The 17,715-nt window shown below is 42.9% G+C and overlaps 1 protein-coding gene across 2 annotated transcripts in view; it reads right to left on the bottom strand.

Annotated features, from left to right (window-relative positions):
• LOC144104145 (uncharacterized) overlaps positions 1-17,715 on the bottom strand; it is a 126,348-nt gene that overhangs the window by 46,306 nt on the left and 62,327 nt on the right. The window lies entirely within an intron of this gene.

The raw sequence follows: 17,715 nt of genomic DNA, 5'->3' as shown, positions 1-17,715 counted from the left end.
AGTCAGTCAGACAGACGCCCTCGCCTCAGCGTCTGTAAGCTGACACGCGCAGGGGGAGAGATGTCGGAAGACATGGAGGAGGATGGATGCTTGCGAGGGTGTGTTAGCTGGGGGGAGGGAGCATAGCTTCCCCCGTCGCAGACGGACAGATTGATGATACGAGTTTGTTGGCCTTTTCTGTACAGTGTTGCCGCACCTAAGGATCTCTGCGGATATCTACAGAGAGATATATGTTCACTTAAAAAAAAACAAAAGAAAATTCTTCAGAAATGGAGGATGCGGGGTTCGCAACTCTCTTGGGGGAAGGGGGACTCCGGCTACTCCATTTCAAAGAAGCAGACGGACCGGACATAGAGAGGGCGGGGAAAGGACGAGCGTTCGCGAGAAGGAAAGACAGCTGAGCTTAATGGAGGACGTGTCACAGACGCCCTAGTAGATACGCTTCGCAGAGAGGAAAGCAAAAAAAAATGAATCTCGGCAATGTACACACACTGCGGTGTACACGCACTCAAGTGAACACATAGAAGAGTGTCATATACAGATGCGCAGGAATGTATGTTTGTATGTACACATACGCGCGACGCATTCTCGTGAACGGGTGAATGGACGAAACATAGTTGCGCGAAGAAAAACGCGCCGTGTCTCACATGTCAACGCGGTCCGCTGGTGTTCTTCAAACAGGCTCCTAATCACAATCACGAGAAATGGTCATGTACGGAAACCAGTAGCATCCGCCGATGTGTGCGGCCTCAAAGGAGTCTTGCATCGGGAGCATCTACTGCTGATAGCTTTGGGGGATGGGGCCAGTTCATCTGAAGTGCTGCTTGTTTATAACTATGCTTCTTGTGAAGTTCCTCAGCCGATCTTTCATTTCTGTGCGCTCCACAAATTATTCTGGGCATGACAACGACACAAACGCCATGTTGTGAAGAAACGGTGGCTTGTTTCAACTATTCTTTTACTAGTTTCAGCTAGTAACTTGCTTCAACTATTCACGAATCAACTCGCCCACCAGTCGATTCTTCTGAACTCTGTTGAGGCCGTGCCATGTATGCAGCTTGCGTGTATTTCGCTGATCTTCATGTCATCCCACGTCTCTTGATTCCAAATATCTTAACAGTTCTATCCATGTCTAAATTTTGCAATGTCGTTGCTTTTCGATTGCGCGCTCGTCGCGTCAATGCGTATACGCAGTAACCACCCGCAGACAATGAAACAATGTTCCCACTTGACGGCCGCAGTGATATAAGAATAGGTTGTTCAACTGAGGGTCGACATTTCATGAAGTGGAATACCTTGAATGGAGCTCAATGCATTTGCGACCCTACTTGACTGTCTTATAGCACTTTTTTACTATACAGTCATTTAACGGGCAGTGTTAACACGCATTACATCGCATGGCGGGGCATATAAATCAGATAACGGATAATCCCTTAGGATAATAGATGACAAGTGAAGGTAAAGTATAGCAGGACGCCGTAGAAAGTCAGGTGGGTAAATGAGATAAAGAAATTAGCCGGAACTGGGTTGTCCGAACTGGCACAGTATAGGATACGGTGAAGCCCATTGGGAGATGGCCTATCCCACAATAGACGTAACATGGCTGATGATGATGACTACGTTAACAAGAGATCACATGCACAAGCGTTGACCCTCCAGTGGTCTTACGGCCGGTTTATAATGGCGGCGTAAGAGCAGTGGAAGAGGTGAATTTCAGGTGGTCTTGCAGAACTACAGAGTGTATAACGTTGAGTAGGGCACACTGTCCAGAAGGTCTGAGAACCAGACGGAGGGCTGAAGTTTTGGAATTTGTGAGAGTAGAGAGGTCGCGGCGGTCACACGACATGGGGGTAATCGGAGAGCGCTGAGGGATTTCTTTGTCTTGCAATGGAGTCCGTGCGGATGATTGATGGCGATGGTGACGTCAGAGCAATGGCATCTATCAAGGAGCTTTGGTGAGCAACATCTGTGGCGGGCTGACACCCTTGGCCAATATGCAGGAATGCTTCATAGCGGCCTGGAAGCTGACTAGAGTACAAGCATGTGGCATTCAGCTGCGTTGGCTTGAATCAGGAAGTAGACGTTGCGTTACTGCGGCGGAATATTTGAATACTGATATTTTACTGAACCCAGAAATGACTTAGAGCAAAGACGCATTGTGTTAAAAGAGGGATCAGCCTAACGAATACAGGGCAGCGCCATGTTGAGGAAGCATACACCGGCCGCCATTGAGTTTTTGATGAGGGACGTCGTTGTTTTAAAGCCGATACCAAATAGCCACAGGTGAAAGGCGATAGCGTGCGGAATTAACTGAGCGGATTATTGATATGCATTTTTATCTGCATGCGATGTATGCACCAACAAATGGGTATTCAGTAACCCTACGGGTACCGACTATTAAGTATTGTTAATTTTTCTTTACGGTAAAATTCTACGAAAGAAAATTATTCTTTCTTTGCTTAAGCTTTTCTGACTGACGCAACAGAAACCATAGCTGAAGCAAAGAGCGTCGTCAAAACAGTTTCAAAGGGCCTCGGTTTGTAGATGATTGAGCTGGTGTATATATCGCACATATTACTATTATTCTTCAATGTTAACGCGCAGCGTTTCGCACGAATTTCATGAACGCAGAGCAGCCATCACAATTGAATAAACACCATACGATGCATCGAGAATGCAAGAATGGGGGCGTAAAAGTAATTAGCATAATTAAAAGTAAAACAATTCATCATCCGCGCGATCACGAGTGTACTCAAGCTCAGATATCTGCATATAACTGTAAAATAGTCCGCCTACAATACGAAGAAAGTCAGATGCAGTGCAAGGTGGTTATTATGTGAGTCCGGCAAAACATAACCAAGCGAAAAGGAATGAATACAAAGAAACAATGGTACTAAAAAACCAACATATGAAACAACTGGGCTATGCAGAAGAGAAAGCAAGTTGACAAGGATTATTACCCCATGTATGATTAGCGTTTAGTTTAAGCTCAGAGTGCCGTTAATTTTTTTTATTTTACGAAACGAATGAAATGGTTCAATGGTGTACAGCTTAATCTGTGTTCAGGACAAGAGACTTATAGACAAAGAAATCTGCACGTGTTAGAGCCAGGAATGGAGGGTGTGTAGCGCAGACTCTGCGTCTCAAGCAGTGTTTCCTTAAAACTTGGTCGTTTTCTCTATTGCTTCTCCCAAAACAACCTGTTTATAAAGAACACGCAGGATGTATCGTGCAAACAATAGGAAGAGTAACCATTATCTCAGTGCGTATGCTTTTGTGGGGTTTTTTTTTTGTTGATTGCGATCGCATTCCTAGGCGTGAAATAGAGAGTCGCTTGAGGTCACTATAACCATTAATATATATTGACCTGTTCTGAATATCAACCTCCAGAAACGCTCCTTTACTGCTCATTTTGTTGAAGGCTAGCTATGGCGGATATATTTGAACACCTCAACGCGGTAAACAGAAACGAAATGAGCTATGGCGCTCTAATTATTTTAGCCAGGCTCCTTAGTAAGTTTTATTTCATTAGAATGAATATATGAAGACAGTTTATTGGTGAGCCCGCTTTGAGCAAACCATTCGCTAATCATTTCGGGTTCAGTACAGAGATGAGCAGGTTTGAAGTCTTGCTTACGGTCAATCATAATTTCAAACGTGTGCTTTCTATAGAGAGCTCCACCCAAGACAAGTTGAAAAAATACTTAAGTGCCATTAGCGCAATGTAACACAAATTTTAATATTAACCGAATACGAATGGGTTGCGTAATGCGTTAGCGGTTCAGTGGGTCACATGAAAATTAATTTTTACAAGAGCAGTTAATGTGAACTGTGAGCCACATGTAACAAATGACAATGGGGCGTGACCAATTATGATATAGCTGATGGCTATCTCGTGGTTCTGAGGTTATTTTTGTTGTTGTTTTTTTCAAAAAGTAATCCAGCGCTACATTATATGATGAGGACCCAGAAAGAACTTGGGACGACGGGCGCTGTATATGCTGACGTCATACAGAGCTAACTGCGCAATCTCTGCTAAACAAGCTCTTAACCTTTAAAGACCTCCTCTCGTTGCTCGTACGTTTAATATCTTGACGAGTTTTGGTGGCACTGATGGGCCAAATCTAAAGCGAGAGGACAAAGCCCTCCGTATACCACGCCCAGAGGAGACCCTGTGTCACTGAAATATCTCTGCCAGTCTCGGCGGCTGTCGAGATTATCGCGCGGGGGCCCAGATTACGGCGATACGCCCCCTCACACGTCAGCAACCAGCTGCGGAAACTCTGGGTGGGGCCTATGATAGATGCTCTTTGCCCCCCCCCCCCCCCCCCCCCCCCCCCACATTTTAAGTATTTCGCTGTTATAGGGATACTGACGATAACAATGACCGATTATTGTTCTCCGTAAAAATAGATTCCCTGGATATTTGTGGCTATGTTGACGTTTATCTGGCCACAAAATACTAATTTATTGCTGAGAAAATTAGATATAGAAATCTTGCCGCCCCCGCCTGTCGATTCAAACTCGTGAAGTTCTGACCGAAAAGGAAGCGGTTGCCACCGCTATGAATGGAACGGCAGTGTAACACAGCCTCCGAGATCTGAGTGAAACTGTGTCGACGCAGGCAATTCAGTTGCAAAATCGGCCGGGGATGGCGACACTTGTATTTCGGTTTTCGGTCTTTGTAGCTTTTAACAGCTCTCTTTTCAGCTAGAGTGTTCCCATCGTAATTAGGACGAGGTACCGAACTGATACAGGTCAACTTCAATCCCTTCAGTGCGCCCCTTCAAACGGACACTGAGGAAAAATGAATGTTGGCGTGTACGTATTTATTGCTGCGTTCAAATAACAGAAAACAGCTAGTTTCATTGAAAACCAAGCTTTTATAGTGTATTAAAAAATGCCTAATAATTAAGCACAGGCATAGCAGCCTCATAGTTCTGGCAATAAAACCGCGATGCTTCACAACCGCCGGCATATCGCTGAGGCTAGCCCACATCGCCATGCTCCGATCGCGGAGTGCATCCTTCCCTCGCTGTCATCACTAACCTCACGAGTTCAAATCGACTGAAGAAAGTAGTGGGAGGGAAATTATTATATTTTCATTTCCAAATTTTTCAGCAATAAATAGGTTTTTAGCTATTGGGCCTATTGGAAGTACGAGCACTCAATCTCCGCAGCCTCCACGGTAAAATATTCGTTCCGCCACAGCCCGCGAGATGGCGCTACAAGCACAATTGCTGCGAAAGCTGCTTCTTTTGCTTTTTCGTCGCCGCAAACGATAAGAAGTTAAGTATTAATTGTGGCCGAATCAGGCAAGTACACCCCAAAACTAACCGCAATGTGCCGCCTCTGCGCGAAATTTGAGCCTGAACGCGTGCACAGTTAAGCCCAGAGAATCTGATAATTTAGATTTTTTTTTTCAATTTTCTCTGACCGACGCAGCACTTGTTCTACACTTTTAAACCACTTCAAGAGCAAGTTGGGTACAAGGAAATGGGGGGGGGGGGGGGGCTACAGTTTTTGAGCAGATTGCAGTTTAAGGGCAAGATAAATACAATTATTATTTTTTTAAAGCGAGATTTGTTGCCTCAAGGCATCAATGATGGGCGATGGTGAGATGAAAAATGTAGTAATTATTAAATTAATGAAAAAAGGCTAGTTGATTTTATGAAGTCCAGTAGAGAACGATGGTGTGGTCCCTGCGTCCAGGCAATGTATGAAGCAGGGTTGCTCGATGAAAGACCTGCTACCATCAGGTGCCGGATCCTTGTAGGCTTGAGAGCGAGGCAGTCCCACAGTAAGTGGTGAATGAAAAAAAAAAATACCATTATATCCATCGTGTATTTGCTTTCGAATGCCCGCCGCATGCGATTAGTGCTTATGATGTTAAGCTGCTCAGCCCAAGGACACGTGATTAAACCCCTGCCTCGGCGACATTGGGTTGTACAATGTGAGTGCACGTCGAAGTGAAACGAAACCGACTATTAATATTTCGATCGAATTCAATCATTCGATGGACTGAACATTGTAGGTGAAACGCGCCAAGTTTTGTTAGCGCTATCATTTGAAATGGTGACGTGATTTCCGATCCATGTCGCAGCGATGTTCAGTGGCTTCTCATAACTACAGCGAAGGGCGGTGAAGCGCGGCAACTCAGTGATCAACTGCACCACTGCGCCAGGTAGCAGTATGAGGACTCCAGGCAATCTATGAATGTAACACGTTTTAAAGCACTTGCGCCAAAGCCAAGAGAGTGGTCCAACGGCAATCGAACCGCTGCCCTTTTGGACGCGAGCAAGACGTGCTACCTCTACATCATTCAGGAGCATGTCTAACATTCTCGAGCAAAAATTTTGAATGCTGGAACATTGTAAGGTACTGTTATGGAAACATTGAAGCGAATAGTCCATTCTTTCGATGTGTAGCAAAACGTTCCTTTTACAGTGTTTCCATCGCTCGCATAGAAGACTTAAGATTGTCTTGGAAGACCAAAGGTAAACGCTTTTGACTATAGCAAGAACGCTAATAGCGAAAAAATGCAAGCCTGCTGGCGTGAGATCTGCTGATATATTGATTGTTCTAGTGAAATCTGATATATATATATATATATATATATATATATATATATATATATATATATATATATATATATATATATATATATATATATATATATATATATATATATATATATATATATATATATATATATATAGACTGAGTTCATAAACTTGCTCCCGTTCAAAAAGGATTTTGTCTATAATTGTTGGGTATGTTCGTTCAGCGTAAGCTAAAGTGAAGTGAAGGAGTACTTGCGCGGGACAGACCTCAAACGCTATTGCATTCTACTCTTCAAGATAGATTAAGCCTACTCCAAGGGTTTGGAAGCTCCGGGTCGGTTTGGCAACCGCGGAAGCAGGGGAAAAAAACAGCGTGCTTTATAAGAGAAGTGCACGTTTTTACGTTGTGTTTTTTTTATTTTTTGCCTACGACTTCTTTTTGCAAAACTCACGCCATAACTTCACGTTTTAAGGGCTGAAAGTTTGACCCGGTCGATGACACGCCTAAGAGGGGAGGCACAGCCCGCAATCAGCGCCAAAGGTGCACGACCTCTCGATGCTTCCGGTAGGTAGGCGTGTTCATAAAATCGCATTCAGATCACAGCTTCTAGCAGGTGTTCAAATAATCATGCAGTTGTGAGAGCATCTCTTTTATTTTCTTATTTTTTTTTGGGGGGGGGGGTGGTAACTGCGTTCCGGATATCCGAAACGGATGAAGTAGACTAGTATCACAGCAAAAGATTTTTATGACATCACAGTCATCTTTTTCAGAAGAAAGTGATCTATTTGTGCTCAACAGAGACCCGCTTGTCAAAAAAAGACACTTTTTTTGCTTCTGTCACGCCTGCCTCCACTGCATGAGAAACAGCTAGCCAAACGTATGCATAATAATATACTTTGTAAGTGTTAAGCGTATTATGCTAAGGATTGTGCATCTAAGTCTGCAAAAGAAAATAACTCCTTTAATTCTAAGAGCCCGGACAAGTTTTGCTTTCAGCTGTATTAAGTATTCCAAGATTTAAAAGCTTACTACGCTAGTAATTACTGCCAACTCGGGCTCCGTTGTATTTCCTTTGTTTCTCTATAATAGCGCTTCTCGGATTTATTATGAGCGCATACGCAGCTCTTCCGTCCTCATTCCGAGCCTCCCAAGCCTTAACATGTTCACACAAATTCAAAAAACACAAAAACACAAGACACAAATTAAAAAAAGCACCTGCCATATAAAACGCTCAACTTGAAATCAGCATAGGCTGATTTAACGCCTGAAATAATAATAATAATAATAATAATAATAATAATAATAATAATAATAATAATAATAATAATTGGTTTTTTGGGGAAAGGAAAATGGCGCAGTATCTGTCTCATATATCTTTGGACACCTGAACCGCGCCGTAAGGGAAGGAATAAAGGTGGGCATGAAAGAAGAAAGGAAGAATAGGTGCCGTAGTGGTGGGCTCCGGAATAATTTCGACCACCTGGGGATCTTTAGCGTGCACTGAAATCGCACAGCACACGGGCGCCTTAGCGTTTTTCCTCCATAAAAACGCAGCCGCCGCGGTCGGGTTCGAGCCCGGGAACTCCGGATCAGTAGCCTAGCGCCCTTACCACTGAGCCACCGCGGCGGGGCAAGCCTGAAAGCTGAAAGCTGCTGAAAGGGTGTTGTAAAGCACGGAAGGAAGTAAGAGAGGCACGCAAGTCGACTTTCCTTTCTCGATCTACCCCTGCCTTGTGATGGCCTATTGCTCCAGGAGGGGTGATGACGTCATTCGCGAGCCGCGTTTCTGCCACAGCTTTCCGGCGATGGCAGCGGTTTTCGCTCAGCGAGCTAAGTAATGCTCTCGCATTAAAGATGGCCGGGACAACTTCGTCGCATTTGAATGACGACCACGTCTTGTTTCCTGTGCTACAGAGACTCACAAATGAACTTTAAGGGTCCAGCTTTTTTACTGTGCGATGGGAAATTCAGTGTCCAAGGCTGTTGCTTCCGCAACAGTTCGACTTCGTTATAAACGATGTATAAAATTTTGGGCGATAACTTTTCCAAAGGTGTATGTGCCTGTTTTTTTTTTTGTGTGTCCCTTTGCTGGAAACCATTATGAGTGAATGCTACAGCGATTGCACTGCGGCAAAAGTGATGGACTAAAATCTAAAATATTCCCTGCCACCTGACAGCAGTTAGGCAGAACTAGTATAGCGTAGCGTCCATTTGTGTTTCCCCAGATAAAACTGTTACGGTACAGTCTCACAAGCCTTGTTGAAACAGCTTTATTAGGCCGTGGCCGCCGCTTCAACCGAACAAGAACTGCAAAACTCCGTGGCGCCATCTATAACTAAAAGCCCAACGTGCTTCATCTGCGGTTCGAAGGGAGCATTGCTTCTCATGGAAAGGTTCACCAGTCAGTTCCCTACATACCCCAAGGAGGTGGAGGGGGGGGGGGGATACACACCCTTGTTTTTCTGAAGGAACTCCCTTAATTCATAACGAATTTTATTTTTATTTTACACGCGACCTCTTTGTTATGAGTGTTGTAGTCATAAATGTTGCTAGGTCTACGTGACGCATTAACAATACAAATAAAGAAGTGGATACGTCTATTGTTGCTTCTCACCCTAATTTCAATTCCTGGGGAAACTGCTGGTGTTCACTCAGTAGAGCGTAAATATAATAAAATGTAACGAACATTTCTAAAGATAAAAAGATGAGCATACACTTAAAAACATTTAAATAGAGCCGTTCGTATTCGGGTTCCATTTTTTTTTTTCAGAATTCGGCGCGTAGAAACCGGCGATAGTTTTAAAGTTCAAATTTGGGCACAAATCGAATTTCAGAGTAACATGTTCCATTGCAGAGGTTTTTCCAGGTTTCGTGTTTTGACCTCTCGGTTATACAGACTACAGGCGGGGTTAAAAAGTTTCCAAACACTCCAAGTTCCAAGCCGTGCCACGCTGCATGCAGCCGCCACCTGACGGCAAACTCCTTTAGTCGAGACCCGTTGGAGGACGGGTCAGAGACTTTTGCTGCCGACAGCACTTTTCAAACTTATCCTCGTACTAAGGGACGTCATGAGCTACAAGCATGAAAACAGATTTAGGATCACCATTTGAACGGAAACGCCCATCTGCAATAAGCACAGGATATCCGCCCATCTTCGAGCAGAGTGTTCAGCTTTGTGCAGGAAATCGCGCTTTTTCTAGCTTATTTCATACACTCATATAACATAACGAGCCTCTCATACCTCTGTCTTTGTGTTCTCAATGAAGGGCGAATTTTCGGGTAGGAATCAGGATTATTTCAGTTTCTACCAAATCTGTTAGGGCGAACAAAAATAGAGTGGAATCTGGCTTCACCCGCATACAAGGGCCTTGCATCTAAGTATTATTTTACAGAGATGTGACCACGTGGTGGAATACACCGATGACGTCATGGTTTCGCAGCAATGAGTCGCTTCAGCTTGTATCATGCTCTTTTTAATGCCAAATTAAACTCGTAAGTCTTCGTTTATTCGATATTACATTCTTGATATTTTCACTACAAGACATCTTTTCATTTCCGCCATGTTCTTGTGACCACTTTAGTTAATTTGTGGGTCTTTTTAATTGCAATACAGGCTGCTTCAGAGCTGAACTTCCAGCTCCCAAAGTACGTGCCTGGTGCGCAACTTTTTGCCAGCCCTTTTCCGCCATAGTCACGTGGCCACTTTTGTTAAGTTGTCGGTCTTTTTAAATTGCAGTAGAAGCTGCTTCAGAGCTTAACTGTCAACTCCCAGACTAAATGCGTGGTTGTGCAACTCTTGCCGGTCCCATTCAGGCCAATGAGCGGAGTGATTATTTGTTACCAACTTATCCACCTCAGCACAGCTATAGTTATTATGGCACGCTTAAATCATGCCGGCATCAGTGCCTTTACTCTACATCCATACAAGTTATACTATTACCACATAGTTATCCGTGCAATTGTTTTCCCCTGAAAAATCCACCGGCGGATTGTTCACTCTACACTACAAACAGAAGGGAGTAAAAATTTTACTCCGATATAGGTGTATTTGTGTTTAAAGTGTAGGTCAAAAAGGAGTCATATAGGATTAGTTGCACCACTTGGGCCTCGCTTACTCCCTGTTTACTCCTATATGGGCGTATTCTTGTTTACAGTGTAGGTCAAGAAGGATTAATATTGGATTAGTTACACCATTGGTCCTCGCTTACTCCCTGTTTACTCCTATATGGGCGTATTCTTGTTTACAGTGTAGGTCAAGAAGGATTAATATTGGATTAGTTACACCATTGGTCCTCGCTTACTCCCTGTTTACTCCTATATGGGCGTATTCTTGTTTAAAGTGTAGGTCAAAAAGAAGTCATATAGAATTAGTTGCACCACTTGGGCCTCGCTTACTCCCTGTTTACTCCTATATGGGCGTGTTCTTGTTTACAGTGTAGGTCAAGAAGGATTAATATTGGATTAGTTACACCATTGGTCCTCGCTTACTCCCTGTTTACTCCTATATGGGCGTATTCTTGTTTAAAGTGTAGGTCAAAAAGGAGACATATAGGATTAGTTGCACCACTTGGGCCTCGCTTACTCCCTGTTTACTCCTATATGGGCGTATTCTTGTTTACAGTGTAGGTCAAGAAGGATTAATATTGGATTAGTTACACCATTGGTCCTCGCTTACTCCCTGTTTACTCCTATATGGGCGTGTTCTTGTTTAAAGTGTAGGTCAAAAAGGAGACATATAGGATTAGTTGCACCACTTGGGCCTCGCTTACTCCCTGTTTACTCCTATATGGGCGTATTCTTGTTTACAGTGTAGGTCAAGAAGGATTAATATTGGATTAGTTACACCATTGGTCCTCGCTTACTCCCTGTTTACTCCTATATGGGCGTATTCTTGTTTAAAGTGTAGGTCAAAAAGAAGTCATATAGAATTAGTTGCACCACTTGGGCCTCGCTTACTCCCTGTTTACTCCTATATGGGCGTGTTCTTGTTTACAGTGTAGGTCAAGAAGGATTAATATTGGATTAGTTACACCATTGGTCCTCGCTTACTCCCTGTTTACTCCTATATGGGCGTATTCTTGTTTAAAGTGTAGGTCAAAAAGGAGACATATAGGATTAGTTGCACCACTTGGGCCTCGCTTACTCCCTGTTTACTCCTATATGGGCGTGTTCTTGTTTACAGTGTAGGTCAAGAAGGATTAATATTGGATTAGTTACACCATTGGTCCTCGCTTACTCCCTGTTTACTCCTATATGGGCGTATTCTTGTTTAAAGTGTAGGTCAAAAAGAAGTCATATAGAATTAGTTGCACCACTTGGGCCTCGCTTACTCCCTGTTTACTCCTATATGGGCGTGTTCTTGTTTACAGTGTAGGTCAAGAAGGATTAATATTGGATTAGTTACACCATTGGTCCTCGCTTACTCCCTGTTTACTCCTATATGGGCGTATTCTTGTTTAAAGTGTAGGTCAAAAAGGAGACATATAGGATTAGTTGCACCACTTGGGCCTCGCTTACTCCCTGTTTACTCCTATATGGGCGTATTCTTGTTTACAGTGTAGGTCAAGAAGGATTAATATTGGATTAGTTACACCATTGGTCCTCGCTTACTCCCTGTTTACTCCTATATGGGCGTGTTCTTGTTTAAAGTGTAGGTCAAAAAGGAGACATATAGGATTAGTTGCACCACTTGGGCCTCGCTTACTCCCTGTTTACTCCTATATGGGCGTATTCTTGTTTACAGTGTAGGTCAAGAAGGATTAATATTGGATTAGTTACACCATTGGTCCTCGCTTACTCCCTGTTTACTCCTATATGGGCGTATTCTTGTTTAAAGTGTAGGTCAAAAAGAAGTCATATAGAATTAGTTGCACCACTTGGGCCTCGCTTACTCCCTGTTTACTCCTATATGGGCGTGTTCTTGTTTACAGTGTAGGTCAAGAAGGATTAATATTGGATTAGTTACACCATTGGTCCTCGCTTACTCCCTGTTTACTCCTATATGGGCGTATTCTTGTTTAAAGTGTAGGTCAAAAAGGAGACATATAGGATTAGTTGCACCACTTGGGCCTCGCTTACTCCCTGTTTACTCCTATATGGGCGTGTTCTTGTTTACAGTGTAGGTCAAGAAGGATTAATATTGGATTAGTTACACCATTGGTCCTCGCTTACTCCCTGTTTACTCCTATATGGGCGTGTTCTTGTTTAAAGTGTAGGTCAAAAAGGAGACATATAGGATTAGTTGCACCACTTGGGCCTCGCTTACTCCCTGTTTACTCCTATATGGGCGTATTCTTGTTTACAGTGTAGGTCAAGAAGGATTAATATTGGATTAGTTACACCATTGGTCCTCGCTTACTCCCTGTTTACTATTATATGGGCGTGTTCTTGTTTAAAGTGTAGGTCAAAAAGGAGACATATAGGATTAGTTGCACCACTTGGGCCTCGCTTACTCCCTGTTTACTCCTATATGGGCGTATTCTTGTTTACAGTGTAGGTCAAGAAGGATTAATATTGGATTAGTTACACCATTGGTCCTCGCTTACTCCCTGTTTACTCCTATATGGGCGTGTTCTTGTTTAAAGTGTAGGTCAAAAAGGAGACATATAGGATTAGTTGCACCACTTGGGCCTCGCTTACTCCCTGTTTACTCCTATATGGGCGTATTCTTGTTTAAAGTGTAGGTCAAAAAGGAGTCATATAGAATTAGTTGCACCACTTGGGCCTCGCTTACTCCCTGTTTACTCCTATATGGGCGTGTTCTTGTTTACAGTGTAGGTCAAGAAGGATTAATATTGGATTAGTTACACCATTGGTCCTCGCTTACTCCCTGTTTACTCCTATATGGGCGTATTCTTGTTTAAAGTGTAGGTCAAAAAGGAGTCATGTAGAATTAGTTGCACCACTTGGGCCTCGCTTACTCCCTGTTTACTCCTATATGGGCGTGTTCTTGTTTACAGTGTAGGTCAAGAAGGATTAATATTGGATTAGTTACCCCATTGGTCCTCGCTTACTCCCTGTTTACTCCTATATGGGCGTGTTCTTGTTTAAAGTGTAGGTCAAAAAGGAGACATATAGGATTAGTTGCACCACTTGGGCCTCGCTTACTCCCTGTTTACTCCTATATGGGCGTATTCTTGTTTACAGTGTAGGTCAAGAAGGATTAATATTGGATTAGTTACACCATTGGTCCTCGCTTACTCCCTGTTTACTCCTATATGGGCGTGTTCTTGTTTACAGTGTAGGTCAAGAAGGATTAATATTGGATTAGTTACACCATTGGTCCTCGCTTACTCCCTGTTTACTCATATATGGGCGTGTTCTTGTTTAAAGTGTAGGTCAAAAAGGAGTCATATAGAATTAGTTGCACCACTTGGGCCTCGCTTACTCCCTGTTTACTCCTATATGGGCGTATTCTTGTTTACAGTGTAGGTCAAGAAGGATTAATATTGGATTAGTTACACCATTGGTCCTCGCTTACTCCCTGTTTACTCCTATATGGGCGTATTCTTGTTTAAAGTGTAGGTCAAAAAGGAGTCATATAGAATTAGTTGCACCACTTGGGCCTCGCTTACTCCCTGTTTACTCCTATATGGGCGTGTTCTTGTTTAAAGTGTAGGTCAAAAAGGAGACATATAGGATTAGTTGCACCACTTGGGCCTCGCTTACTCCCTGTTTACTCCTATATGGGCGTATTCTTGTTTACAGTGTAGGTCAAGAAGGATTAATATTGGATTAGTTACACCATTGGTCCTCGCTTACTCCCTGTTTACTCCTATATGGGCGTATTCTTGTTTAAAGTGTAGGTCAAAAAGGAGTCATATAGAATTAGTTGCACCACTTGGGCCTCGCTTACTCCCTGTTTACTCCTATATGGGCGTGTTCTTGTTTAAAGTGTAGGTCAAAAAGGAGACATATAGGATTAGTTGCACCACTTGGGCCTCGCTTACTCCCTGTTTACTCCTATATGGGCGTATTCTTGTTTACAGTGTAGGTCAAAAAGGATTAATATTGGATTAGTTACACCATTGGTCCTCGCTTACTCCCTGTTTACTCCTATATGGGCGTATTCTTGTTTAAAGTGTAGGTCAAAAAGGAGTCATATAGGATTAGTTGCACCACTTGGGCCTCGCTTACTCCCTGTTTACTCCTATATGGGCGTGTTCTTGTTTAAAGTGTAGGTCAAAAAGGAGTCATATAGGATTAGTTGCACCACTTGGGCCTCGCTTACTCCCTGTTTACTCCTATATGGGCGTGTTCTTGTTTAAAGTGTAGGTCAAAAAGGAGACATATAGGATTAGTTGCACCACTTGGGCCTCGCTTACTCCCTGTTTACTCCTATATGGGCGTATTCTTGTTTACAGTGTAGGTCAAAAAGGATTAATATTGAATTAGTTACACCATTGGTCCTCGCTTACTCCCTGTTTACTCCTATATGGGCGTATTCTTGTTTAAAGTGTAGGTCAAAAAGGAGTCATATAGAATTAGTTGCACCACTTGGGCCTCGCTTACTCCCTGTTTACTCCTATATGGGCGTGTTCTTGTTTAAAGTGTAGGTCAAAAAGGAGACATATAGGATTAGTTGCACCACTTGGGCCTCGCTTACTCCCTGTTTACTCCTATATGGGCGTATTCTTGTTTACAGTGTAGGTCAAAAAGGATTAATATTGGATTAGTTACACCATTGGTCCTCGCTTACTCCCTGTTTACTCCTATATGGGCGTATTCTTGTTTAAAGTGTAGGTCAAAAAGGAGTCATATAGGATTAGTTGCACCACTTGGGCCTCGCTTACTCCCTGTTTACTCCTATATGGGCGTGTTCTTGTTTAAAGTGTAGGTCAAAAAGGAGTCATATAGGATTAGTTGCACCACTTGGGCCTCGCTTACTCCCTGTTTACTCCTATATGGGCGTGTTCTTGTTTAAAGTGTAGGTCAAAAAGGAGACATATAGGATTAGTTGCACCACTTGGGCCTCGCTTACTCCCTGTTTACTCCTATATGGGCGTATTCTTGTTTACAGTGTAGGTCAAAAAGGATTAATATTGGATTAGTTACACCATTGGTCCTCGCTTACTCCCTGTTTACTCCTATATGGGCGTATTCTTGTTTAAAGTGTAGGTCAAAAAGGAGTCATATAGAATTAGTTGCACCACTTGGGCCTCGCTTACTCCCTGTTTACTCCTATATGGGCGTGTTCTTGTTTAAAGTGTAGGTCAAAAAGGAGACATATAGGATTAGTTGCACCACTTGGGCCTCGCTTACTCCCTGTTTACTCCTATATGGGCGTATTCTTGTTTACAGTGTAGGTCAAAAAGGATTAATATTGGATTAGTTACACCATTGGTCCTCGCTTACTCCCTGTTTACTCCTATATGGGCGTATTCTTGTTTAAACTGTAGGTCAAAAAGGAGTCATATAGGATTAGTTGCACCACTTGGGCCTCGCTTACTCCCTGTTTACTCCTATATGGGCGTGTTCTTGTTTAAAGTGTAGGTCAAAAAGGAGACATATAGGATTAGTTGCACCACTTGGGCCTCGCTTACTCCCTGTTTACTCCTATATGGGCGTATTCTTGTTTACAGTGTAGGTCAAGAAGGATTAATATTGGATTAGTTACACCATTGGTCCTCGCTTACTCCCTGTTTACTCCTATATGGGCGTATTCATGTTTAAAGTGTAGGTCAAAAAGGAGTCATATAGAATTAGTTGCACCACTTGGGCCTCGCTTACTCCCTGTTTACTCCTATATGGGCGTGTTCTTGTTTAAAGTGTAGGTCAAAAAGGAGACATATAGGATTAGTTGCACCACTTGGGCCTCGCTTACTCCCTGTTTACTCCTATATGGGCGTATTCTTGTTTACAGTGTAGGTCAAAAAGGATTAATATTGGATTAGTTACACCATTGGTCCTCGCTTACTCCCTGTTTACTCCTATATGGGCGTATTCTTGTTTAAAGTGTAGGTCAAAAAGGAGTCATATAGGATTAGTTGCACCACTTGGGCCTCGCTTACTCCCTGTTTACTCCTATATGGGCGTGTTCTTGTTTACAGTGTAGGTCAAGAAGGATTAATATTGGATTAGTTACACCATTGGTCCTCGCTTACTCCCTGTTTACTCCTATATGGGCGTGTTCTTGTTTAAAGTGTAGGTCAAAAAGGAGACATATAGGATTAGTTGCACCACTTGGGCCTCGCTTACTCCCTGTTTACTCCTATATGGGCGTATTCTTGTTTACAGTGTAGGTCAAGAAGGATTAATATTGGATTAGTTACACCATTGGTCCTCGCTTACTCCCTGTTTACTCCTATATGGGCGTATTCTTGTTTAAAGTGTAGGTCAAAAAGGAGTCATATAGAATTAGTTGCACCACTTGGGCCTCGCTTACTCCCTGTTTACTCCTATATGGGCGTATTCTTGTTTAAAGTGTAGGTCAAAAAGGAGACATATAGGATTAGTTGCACCACTTGGGCCTCGCTTACTCCCTGTTTACTCCTATATGGGCGTATTCTTGTTTAAAGTGTAGGTCAAAAAGGATTAATATTGGATTAGTTACACCATTGGTCCTCGCTTACTCCCTGTTTACTCCTATATGGGCGTATTCTTGTTTAAAGTGTAGGTCAAAAAGGAGTCATATAGGATTAGTTGCACCACTTGGGCCTCGCTTACTCCCTGTTTACTCCTATATGGGCGTGTTCTTGTTTAAAGTGTAGGTCAAAAAGGAGACATATAGGATTAGTTGCACCACTTGGGCCTCGCTTACTCCCTGTTTACTCCTATATGGGCGTATTCTTGTTTACAGTGTAGGTCAAGAAGGATTAATATTGGATTAGTTACACCATTGGTCCTCGCTTACTCCCTGTTTACTCCTATATGGGCGTATTCTTGTTTAAAGTGTAGGTCAAAAAGGAGTCATATAGAATTAGTTGCACCACTTGGGCCTCGCTTACTCCCTGTTTACTCCTATATGGTCGTATTCTTGTTTACAGTGTAGGTCAAGAAGGATTAATATTGGATTAGTTACACCATTGGTCCTCGCTTACTCCCTGTTTACTCCTATATGGGCGTATTCTTGTTTAGAGTGTAGGTCAAAAAGGAGTCATATAGGATTAGTTGCACCACTTGGGCCTCGCTTACTCCCTGTTTTCTCCTATA

The sequence above is a fragment of the Amblyomma americanum genome, chromosome 9, assembly GCF_052857255.1.
Source record: "Amblyomma americanum isolate KBUSLIRL-KWMA chromosome 9, ASM5285725v1, whole genome shotgun sequence".
NCBI classification, from domain to species: domain Eukaryota; kingdom Metazoa; phylum Arthropoda; class Arachnida; order Ixodida; family Ixodidae; genus Amblyomma; species Amblyomma americanum.
This window is presented reverse-complemented; position numbering and strand designations above follow the sequence as displayed.